General features: G+C 46.3%; 1 protein-coding gene across 8 annotated transcripts in view; it reads right to left on the bottom strand.

Moving 5' to 3' along the window:
* Clip1 (CAP-Gly domain containing linker protein 1) overlaps positions 1–1,385 on the bottom strand; it is a 111,724-nt gene extending 110,339 nt beyond the window's left edge. For all 8 annotated transcript variants that reach the window (XM_027413982.2, XM_035443320.1, XM_027413981.2 and 5 more), the window contains exon 1: positions 1,258–1,385. The gene's annotated coding sequence lies outside the window, so the exon portion shown is untranslated. The remainder of the gene's footprint in view (positions 1–1,257) is intronic.
* Between the last annotated feature and the right edge of the window lie 8,331 nt (positions 1,386–9,716).

Below are 9,716 nucleotides of genomic sequence, written 5' to 3' on the forward strand. Positions count from 1 at the left end.
ATAATTAAAATATCCTAGAATCACAGCAGTCACTTACACAGCCCCAAGCAGCCAGGCACAGTCCTGGCCTAGAAGAGGAAGAGGTCAGGCTGCTGAAACACACACACACACACACACACACACACACACACACACACACACACAAAGAAAAGGAGAAAATTACAGAATCATCTCCACGCTCCTTTAAAACAAACAAAAAAGTAATCGGCGCCCAAGTTCTTCCTAAAAACTGGTATCCACACGGATTACAGACTTAATGTGTCATTTCTTCATACTCAGAGGTGGGGCTGGCTGGGCGGGGAGGAAGGGGTTGGTGCGCCGTTCCTGCCAGATGGGAAAGCCACACCAAGTGGAGAGAGAGACTGCAGGATTTCAGGGCTCGACTCCAGAATCAAAACCCCTTATTTTGTTGTTTTTCCTAATCACCCAAGACCTCCAAATTCGAGAGAAAACCAGACGGCTCTTCTTTTAACCCCCCCAACCCCCACCCCCGAACAAGTGTCATCTGTGTCTCGCGCCAATCCCCGGCCGCGGGAGCAGGTTCGGGTTACCCGGCAGCGGTGATTTCAGAGCTCTGGCACCTCATGTCGCCCTTCCTTCTTCTCAGAGAATCAGGATCCAAGGGGTATGAAGGAAAACAAAAGCCCAGGGCCGAGCAGGGACGAGGCCGGGCCGACCCGGGCCCGGCTCAGGCGACACCGGCAAGGGCGCCCTCCATGCCGGCTCGCGGGCACCCGGCGTCCCCGGCCTGACTGAGGAAGGCTCAGGTGACGAGTGGCGGCGTCCAGGGCAACAGGTCCAACCGGACCCGCGGCCTCCACGAGGGGCAGAGCCGTCCCCGGAGCCCCCCCAGTCAGCCCCAAGTGCTGAGGAGAGGACGCGGGCAGAGGGGGAGATAGCGCGAGCGAGCGAGGGAGCGAGCGAGCGGCGCCTGAGGCGGCCGCGCAGGGGCAAGGAGTCCACGCTCCATCTTGAGGCGGCGGGAGGAAGGCAAGGCCCGGGCCGCGGCTGACAGGGCCGGCCGCGCGGGGCTCGCAGCCAGCGGGTCCTCACAGGCGCTGTCTCCTCACCGCCCGCCACCCTCACGGGTGCGCCCGTGTCTCCTCGGCCGCGGCCCGGGTACGTGGCGGGAGCGAGAGGCGAGCCTTCCCTCCAAGTCTTCCCCGGACCGCAGCGACGGGAAGGAGCGGAGGGAGAGAGAGGATGGGACGGCGAGGAAGGAGAGAGAGAGAAAGGACAGGCCCGCGCTTCGCTCACCGCTTGGGACGCCACGGGTCTCCGCCACCTGCCTCACAGCAGCAGCAGCAGCCGCCGCGGCCGCCGCCTCCCGCCTCCCCGGCTCTTGGGCTCGGGGCGGGGAAGAGAACGTGACGCGCCGCCGCCACGGGGCCGGGACAAGACGCCGCGCCGCCCCTCCCAGCGCCCGAGCCGCTGCGGCTCGCCCGCTCCCCGCCGCCCCTTTGTCTGCGCGCCCCGGAATCCTCCCCGGTCCACCGCGAGGACGAGCGAGATGCCCGGGACCGACCGAGAGGCCTGCAGCCGCGGGCGCCTTGGCATTTCAGGCTATTCCCGCTTTGCTAGCAAAAGGGTGCCCGGAATTTGCAAGTCACCCCGGATGGCTACACGTCGACCTGACCACAGCCAGCGGCTTGGATGGGGTGGGGTGCTGCTGGGGAGGGTGGGGAGTGTGTGTGTGTGTGATTCATTTCTTTCACCTCCCCTTCTCGCCCAGAGCAGGGTGAGAAATCCGTTTGCCACAAGTTGGAAGCCCATGTGCAGGCTAAGCTTGGGATGAACCGTCTGCTCTCCAGGAAAACATTAAGGGGTTAAATAAGAAAAAAAAAAAAAAATCCTTTGAGACAAGCCCAGGGCTGCAGCCCGTTAGTTTAAGAAAAGCCTCTTTTATTCCCCCCAGTCGTTTGGACAGAAGCCCAGGTTAATGTCCCGTCCGAGCTCCTCCCCAAGTAGGGATCCCCTTGAAAAGCTTTTGAAAGGGACTGGAGAGGACGCCGCAGCAGCCGGCTCAGGGCTGCGGGACCAGAGGGCGGCCAGCATTTCACTCCCATGGACCATGGCAACCCCAGAAGTTTTTGCAGTTCCCGGCAAAAATCGGCAGCTGTTGGAAGCCCAGGATTTTGCAGCGACTCCTTGGTGTAAGGGGCCATAGGCTTCCTCTTCCTTCCCAGTAGAAGAAAACATTCCGGAGGGTGACCTCCCTTGTTGACCTTTATTCAAAACATCATTGTATCTGGACAAACAGGCAGGCACAGAGCCCAAGAAGGGAACTCCACTGGAAATGCACGAAGTTCTGAACAAAGTAAATTTATCTGCGGACCCATCTGTCTATTTAAGCCTTAAATCACAATAAAGAAATAGATAAATAATAATTAATAATCTATTACCTAATTCCACCTGGGCCTGCTATACGACTTCCAAGGTCAAAAGGTGATAGTACCCTTGGAATCCGGAATTCATTCCTACTCAGAAAAGGCAGTCACCACCCCTTCATGGGAATGCCATTCGCCTCTTAAGCATCTCAAGTAGTCATAGATACCATAGAATAGGATGAAAAACATTGTCACTTTAGGGTTTTGCTTTATGTTTTGAGCCTTTTTTTTTTCTCTCTATCTTTGGAGCCTATAGACCAAGCTGGCCTCGAACTCACAGAGATCTGTCTGCCTCTAAAGAAGTGCACCACCACCGCCCGGCTGAGCCCATCTTTTTAAATTTTGAGACTATCCATATCGTCCTGAGTGTTCTGGAACTCACTGTAGCAATGAGATTAAAAACCTGCACCTGGAAAGCCTTTGATTTTGTTGTTATTGGGGTTTACTTTGTTTATTGAGACAGGGTCTCACTATGTATCCCTGGCTGTTCTGGAAGTCACTACATAGTTGTCGCTGGCCTCAAACACACAGATATGCCTTCCAAGTGCCGGGATTAAAGGTGTGTGCCACCACCACCCAGCTTCAGTGTGTTTTTTCAAAATGTGTGTCATCTGTAAAAATACAAGAATGTCCGGGCGTTGGTGGCACACACCTTTAATCCCAGCACTCGGGAGGCAGAGGCAGGCGGATCTCTGTGAGTTCCAGACCAGCCTGGTCTACAAGAGCTAGTTCCAGGACAGCCTCCAAAGCCACAGAGAAACCCTGTCTCGAAAAAACAAAAAACAAAACAAACAAAAAATACAAGAATGGAGGCTAGGGATATAATTCAGTTAATACAGTATTTACCTTCCATGCACATAGCCCTGGGCTTAATTCCCCAGTACCACAGAAAACAAGGCATAGTGACACTTAGGTGTAATCTTCGCACTGTGGAAGTAGAGGCAAGAGGATCAGAAGTTCAAAATCATCTTCAGCTACATAATGAGTTTAAACCAAGCTTGGGCTGTATGAGAACCCATGTTTAAAATAAATAAATAAATAAAAATAAGCTGGGCAGTGATGGTGAATAACTTTAATTCCAGTGTTGAGGAAGCAGAAGCAGTTAGATCTCTGAATTTGAGGTCAGCCTAGTCTATAGGGCAAGTTCCAGGACTGCCAGGGCTACACAGAGAAACCCTGTATCTTTGTTAGGGTTTCTGTTGCTGTGAATAGACACCAGGACTATGGCAACTCTTATAAAAGAAAAATGTTTAATTAGAGGGGCTTACATTTTCAGATCGGAGGAAGTCAGAACAGGAACTCAAGTAGGGCTGGAACCTGGAGGCAGGAGCTGAGTAGAGGCCATGGAGGGGAGCTGCTTACTGGCTTGTAGTTCAGAGGTTTAGTCCATTGTCATTATTGTGGGAAATGGCAGCATGCAGGCAGACAAGATGTTGGACAAGTAGCTAAGAGTCCTGCATCTTGACTCACAGACAATAGGAAGTGGTCTGAGACATTGGAAGTGACTTGAGCATATATGAGACCTGAAAGCCTGCCTCCACAGTGACACACTTCCTTCAGCGAGGCCATAAATACTCCAACAAAGTCATACCTCCTAATAGTACTACTCCCTTTGGGGGCCATTTTCTTTCAAACCACCACATCCTATCTCAAAAAAAAAAAAAAAAAAAAAAAAAAAAAAAAAAAAAAAAGCTGAAAATGAGGCCCTAGATCCAAAAGGTTTATTTTCATTCTTTTAGTCTCTCCTTTCTTCCTACTTATTAATTGGATTTTGAATTTTTAGGACAGCTTCAGGGAGTATGTTATTTCCTTTTACCATGTGGGTTCTAGGGTCTGGGGAATCAGGTTTGGTAGAAAAACACCTTTACCTACTAAGCCATCTCATTTGACTTTTTTCTATTTTTTTTTTTTTTGTTGTTGTTGTTTAAACAGGATTTTACTTTGTAACTGTAAGCTGTCCCAGAACATATCATGTAGACCAGGCTGGTTTTGAATTCACAGAGATCTGCCTGCCTCTGCCTCCCGAGTGCTGGGAGAATGCTATTTCTAAAAGCAATGCGGCCACTTCTGGTTTTATAGAATTTTTTTTTAAAGCAAAAATGATGAAAGAATGATAAGTTGCTATATTTAGATTCCCAGGGTCACAAAAGCACCATTGTACACACTCAATTAACAAAGAGCAGCAGCAGGCACATCATCTTGTAATTACAAGGCACTTCAGGCCTTGTAAATAGATGAGAGCTTTGAGTCCATGCTGCTTTGTACTGTGGGGGTGGGACAAAATCACATTTTTAAGATTCTGTGGCATTTTTTTTAATTCAGTAAAGCAAAATATTTGTGAAATAGATACTTGACACAGTAGGTTCTGATCAGTACACATTTTTTCAAGTGTACAAAAGTAGCTGGGACCACCTTCAGCAGAAATCCAACAGTCATTGATGGTGGTGGTGAACGCTGTCTTGAAAAAAAAAATTATCATCACTCTCTTTTAAAAAGCAGAAATGAGTCATTGCTTCATGTCCCTCACCTCACTTGGTCACCAGGCTTGAGACCCATGAGGTAATGCCCTTGGAATCTCGAATGAGCTTCCCCACACCTCACCACACACACTCACTGCACCACAGACTCTCACTCTGGAACTACAGGAAAAGTGTGAAAGCACAAACTGGCACCTTTATTGAGGAAGTTAATTTTTAGTTTAATAAGCTCTTTTTGTTATTGTAAAGTGCAGTTTCAGGCTACTAAAATTAACACTCCTTTCTCTGATGGAGTTAAGGAGTTTAGATCCAAGAAAATTAGTTTGTAGTTTCTTTTCTTCTTCTTCTTCTTCTTCTTCTTCTTCTTCTTCTTCTTCTTCTTCTTCTTCTTCTTCTTCTTCTTCCTTCTTCTTCTTCTTCTTCTTCTTCTTCTTCTTCTTCTTCTTCTTCTTCTTCTTCTTCTTCTTCTTCTTCTTCTTCTTCTTCTTCTTCTTCTTCTTCTTCTTCTTCTTCTTCTTCTTCTTCTTCCTTCTTCTTCTTCTTCTTCTTCTTCTTCTTCTTCTTCTTCTTCTTCTTCTTCTTCTTTTTTTTTTTTTGGACATTGTATGTTGGTCTTACATATGCTAAGGCTGAATAGTGAAACCCTGACTGAAAACTAGCAGAAAAGTGGATCCAGATGAATTTGTGTGTGCTAAAAAATAAAATAAAACAAACAAAACTAGGGTTTCATTATATACCCCCAGGCTGGCTTGAACTAGCTATGTAGACCAGGCTAGCTCAAACACAATCAGAGGCCCACCTGTTTCTGCCTGCCACACCTAGCTGAATTTGTTATTTTTGTTATTAAGGAGGAAGCTTCACCCCAGCCCCTGGCATCCATATACCCAAAGAGTCTGGAATGTTATGGTGGAAGTTCCACCCAAGCCCCCTCTCCCATCTCCCACCAAACCCTGCTGCATCTCAGAAAGCAGAAAGCCCACCAAATGATGGCCCCTCCCCTAGAGATACTCAAGACCACTTCCACAGGGTATTTAAACTGTCCCCCAGAGAACAGACTCATGATTTTTCTGGTCTCCCTCCCTTGGGGGGAGGGGAGGGCTGGAAGGCCACCTGGGAGTGTTGTATCCATTAAATGTGGGCTTTTTCTTTTCTTTTTTAAGATTTATTTATTTATTATGTATACAACATTCTGCTTCCAAGTATATCTGCTCACCAGAAGAGGACACCAGATCTCATAACAGATGGTGAGCCACCGTGTGGTTGCTGGGAATTGAACTCAGGACCTCTGGAAGAGCAGCCACTGCTCTTAACCTCTGAGCCATCTCTCCAGCCCCCAAATGTGGACTTTTTCTAATTCGGTTCAGTTTTGTCCGATTTGGATTGCTGCATAGGTAGACAGGCTTATGGGGTGTAGAAACTTTTCATTTGTGTTTTGGTTTTGTTTTTTATTTATTTATTACTTATTTGAGACAGAATTTTTCTGTGTAACAGTCATGGCTGTTCTGTAGCTTGCTTTGTAGACCAGGCTGCCCTTTAATTCACAGAGATCCGCCTGCCTCTGCCTCCCAGGTGCTGGGATTAAAGGCATGTGCCACCAATCCCAGGCTTACATAGTGCTTTTGATTGAAATTAAAATAACAATTGAAGACTGGATGTGGTAGTTCATGCCTTTAATCTAGGGAGGCAGAGGCAGGCAGATCTCCATGAACTCAACAGAAAGGCCAAGGTTGTGGTTTAACTGTGATGTGTTATGTGTCAAGTTGACAAGGGGTCAGTTGTGCTGGCTAGTTTTATGTCAACTTGGCACAAGCTGAGTCATCTGAGAGGATGGAATTTCAAGTGAGAAAATGACTCCATAAGATCAGGCTGTAGGCAAGCCTGTAGGGCATTTTCTTAGTCCATTGTGGGTGGTTCCATCCTTTGCTGGTGGTTCTATCCAGAAGCAGGCTAAGTAAACCAAGAAGAGCAAGCCAATAAACAGCACCCCTCCATGGCCTCTGCATCAGAACCTGCCTCCAGGTTCCTGTCCTAACTTACTTCAGTGATGGACTAAGATGTAGAAGTATAAGCCAAATATACCCTTTCCTCTCCAATTTGCTTTTGGTCATGGTGTTTCATCATAGCAATAGTAACCCTTACTAAGACAGAAATGAGGCCACTTGATCTCCATAGGGAGTTTCACACCAGCCAGGGCTGTTTAGTGAGACTTAGTGTAAAAAAAATAAATAGCACACACACATATAGTATTTACACACACACACATAATATGCAACGTATAAACACATATGCTTTAAATCTATATGTAGATCCAAAGATATAGCTTAGCAGTAGACCGCTTGCCTCACATGTACAATTCATGAGTTCAACACTTACAAAAAACAAACAAAGCAAAAACTGAGGAAATGTCTGAGGAGAAAACCAGTTGCATTTTCCATGCACTCAAGCCAAAATCACTTGCAGAATAATAAGCCACTGGGCACAGCTTCAGATCTCTGCTTCTGAATGGCAGGGACTAATTATTACATGTCATAACCCTGTGTCTTTGGGAGAAGAAGAGGTAAAGTGTTATTATCCCCTGCCCCCGATGAAAGAATAGGTAAATTAGACACAGCTACAGGGATGAGTACCACACATAACCATAGCTCACAGGCCTTGCCCCAAAACGGACAGGTGTGCGTCTCTTCATGCTATGTCTTGGCAACTACTGAGATGAACCATATAAAATTGCTGGTATTCAGTTACTTTTATCTTTTATGTTTATTTATGTATCATTTTCTGTATTTATTTTTTTAAGATTTTATTTATTTAGTATACAACATTCTGCTTCCATGAATATCTGCACACCAGAACAGGGCGGGCACCAGATCTCATAATGGATGTTTGTGAGCCAACATGTGGTTGCTGGGAATTGAACTCAGACCTCTAGAACAGCCAGTACTCTTAATCTCTGAGCCATCTCTCCAGTCCCTCATTTTCTGTATTTATTAATTGGTTGATTTAGAGTGTACATGAGCATGCCTGACCCAGGGTATATGTAGAGGTCTGAAGACAACTTGTGGAAGATGGCTCTTTCCATCTGTTAGGTTAGTTCTAAGGACCATCAGGCTTGACAGTGAGAGCCTTTACCTGCTGAATCATCTCACTGGCCAATATATGTTTTTAAAGATTTATTTATTTCAGCCAGGCGATGGTGGCACACACCTTTAATCCCAGCACTCGGGAGGCAGAGGCAGGCGGATCTCTGTGAGGTCGGCCAGCCTTGTCTCCAGAGCGAGTGCCAGGATAGACTCCAAAGCTACATAGAGAAACCCCGTCTCGAAAAAAAAAAAAAAATTATTTCAGAGATAGTGTCTCATGTAGCCCAAGTTGTCCTCAAACTTACTATGTAGCTGAGAATGCCATTGAATTTCTATTCCCTGGCCACTGCTGGGATTATTGGCATGTACCACCAACTCCAATCTATGTGGTGCAGGGGATCAATGCCAGCCCTTCCCATGTGCTTGCTAAATACTCTACCCACTGAGCTACACCACCAGCACTTACTGTTTTTCTATACAAATAACAAATTTATCTGGGCATGGTGGCACATACTGGAGGCAGATGGATCTCTGTGAGTTCCAGGCCAGCTTAGTCTACATTTAGAGGTCTATCTAGGGCTACAAATGGAGACCCTGCCTGGAAAACAGAAAAAACAAACATGGAGCCTAGAGAGATATCTCAGCAGTTAAAGCACTTGTTGCTCTTCCAAAGGACCTAGGTTCAATGTTGTTTTCTTTTTGTTTGTTTGTTTGTTCTTGTTTTTGTTTTTTTGTTTCGAAAAAAGGTTTCTCTGTGTGACAGCCCTTGCTGTCCTGGAACTCAGAATTTTACCTGCCTCTGCCTCTCTAGTGCTGGGGATAAAAGGTATGTGCCACCACTGTCTGGCCATTTTCAAGCTTTGTAAAGTTCAGACATTCTAGCTTATCAATTATCACCACACCCAGTGCATACATATGAACTTGCTGTATTTTTGAAAATATTAAAAAAACAAAACAAAAACCCTAAGCAGCAGGAGGGCAGGAGATCGTGTATCTGGAGAATGGCCCTTGGGAGGCAGAGGCAGGAGGGTTGTAAGTCTGACACCAGCCTTGGTGATGTCATCAGCAATATGAAAAGGTATTTACCACTAAGTCTGAAGACCTGACCTCCACACCCCAGCCTACATGGTGAAAAGAGACAACTCCCAAAAGTTGTCATCTGCCTTCCACATGTGCATTGTGGCATACTCATGCCCATGTCCATACATACACCTCTCCTTACACACAATAAATAAACAGGAAGTAAAATTTACAACAACAATCCTCCAAAATACTGACTTAACTAATCACCTTTGTTGTTGTTGTTTTGTTTTTTCAAGACAAGGTATCTTAATTTGGGTTCTATTGCTGTGAAGAGACATCATAACCACAGCAACTTTTTTTTTTTTTTTCCAAGACAGGGTTTCTCTGTGGCTTTGGAGCCTCTATCCTGGCACTCGATCTGTAGACCAGGCTGGCCTCGAACTCACAGAGATCTGCCTGCCTTTGCCTCCTTAGTGCTGGGATTAAAGTTGTGCACCACCAACGCCCGGCCCACAGCAACTTTTATAAGGAAAACATTCAATTAGGCTGGCTTGCTTATAGTTCAGAGGTTTAGTCCATTATCATCATGGCTGGGAGCATGGTGGTGTGCAGGCAGACATGGTGCTGGAGAAGTAGCTGAGAGTCCTACATCTTTCAGGCAACATGAAATTAACTGTCACACTGGGCAGTATCTTGAACACGGGAGAACTCAAAGCCAACCCCCACAGTGATAACTTCATATTCCAACAAAG

This window comes from Cricetulus griseus, chromosome 4 (genome assembly GCF_003668045.3).
Source record: "Cricetulus griseus strain 17A/GY chromosome 4, alternate assembly CriGri-PICRH-1.0, whole genome shotgun sequence".
NCBI classification, from domain to species: Eukaryota; Metazoa; Chordata; class Mammalia; order Rodentia; family Cricetidae; genus Cricetulus; species Cricetulus griseus.